Raw genomic sequence first — 1,453 nt, forward strand, 5'->3', positions numbered from 1 at the left:
GGGCCCAGCAGACCTGGCTTGAGGGCCCACACAATGCCTGCCCACAGGCTGCTTACCTCAGCAGAGACGACTTCCTCCCAAAGATCCTCGACACTGACAGCATCAGGCAGGCACTCAACGGGTGTGCTGTCAGTGTCTTCGATGTCCTCAGCCACCGCACCCTCAGCCTCTGTGGTGAGCTCTGGCAGCACGGTGCTGGAGTTGGTCACCTCATCGGTCACCGCGCTGTCACCGTTGGCTCTGCCATCAGTCGACGCGGTGCTGACATCAGGCTCTGGTTTGAGCTCACTCGGCATGGGGTCTGGCTGTGCCACGACCACAGCTGGTGTGATCCTGGCCCCTCTACGCCTCCAGGATGTCAGGAAGGCCTGTAGAAGAAATAAAGGGCAGGGAAGAGAGGGATGTGTCATGGAGAGCTCTTACAGCAGTGCCAGCCTGAGCAGGGACAGCAGGCCCAGCCCAGGAGGCGATGGCTGCACGTACCTGTACTGCCCTGCGGAAGCGGCCACGGGCACGGTCCTTCTCCTGGGTCCTGTGCCGGCCTGGATCTGGCAAAGAGCAAGCTCTGTCAGAGCTGAGGGGCTGCGGGACAGCCCGGAGAACACAGCCCAGCCCTGCGCTCCACAGGCAGGGCCAGCCCCGGGATGCCCAGTGCATGGAGCTGCCGAGGGATCAGCCACGGGCCCTCTTTCCCCTTCCCTATCCCTGACTCTGTCCACAGAGGATGGAATGGGATGGAACGGGAAGAGGCCCATCTGGCTGCAGCCACCAGCCCTGTTGCCCAGCTCTGCCACTCACCTTCCTGCAGGGGCTGGGGCTGCTCCATCTCTTCAGGCTGCTCTGCTGGGGCAGCCCCAGGGCCTTCCTTCTTTGGTTTCCTCCTGAGCAGCCTGGCCAGGCTGAAGCGTCTCTCGGCCATCCTACAGTCGGGCCTCGAGGGCACCTGCTGCAGGGAATGGAGACGCCAGCAAAAAGCTCCGGGGCACGAAGCCCCAGAGCACGGCCTCGAGGGCACCTGCCGCAGGGACTGGGGACACCTCACCAGAGCTCTGGGTCACCAACTCCCACGGTCTGGGACTCTTCTTCCACAGAAGGAACGTGAGGGCAAGGGCACCAATGCTGCTCTGACCCCTTTGGCCGGGGCTGCATCAAAATCAGCAGCTCTAGCAAGTCCTCGCCCAGGGAGACCTGCCACCACCCCGAGTCCTGGCAGGGCTGGTGCCCGACTCCTGCCCCAAAGAGCTGTGCCCCCAGGGGACTTCTTTGCCATAGGGCAGCCAAAACCAATGGGCACTGATGTCTGCACTCTTGCAGGGAGCTCTTGGGAGCAGCAGCTGGAACAATTGGTGGCAGGGCTCGGCATCTGTCAGAAGGCAGAAGCAGTTTCTCCTTGCGGGAATGATTTTCTCATGCAAGCGATGACCTGCAGCACCAAACCACCATCAGTTGCTCA

The sequence above is a fragment of the Empidonax traillii genome, unplaced genomic scaffold (genome assembly GCF_003031625.1).
Source record: "Empidonax traillii isolate 1590-97213 ecotype Southwest subspecies unplaced genomic scaffold, ASM303162v1 scaffold2435:size32028, whole genome shotgun sequence".
NCBI classification, from domain to species: Eukaryota; Metazoa; Chordata; class Aves; order Passeriformes; family Tyrannidae; genus Empidonax; species Empidonax traillii.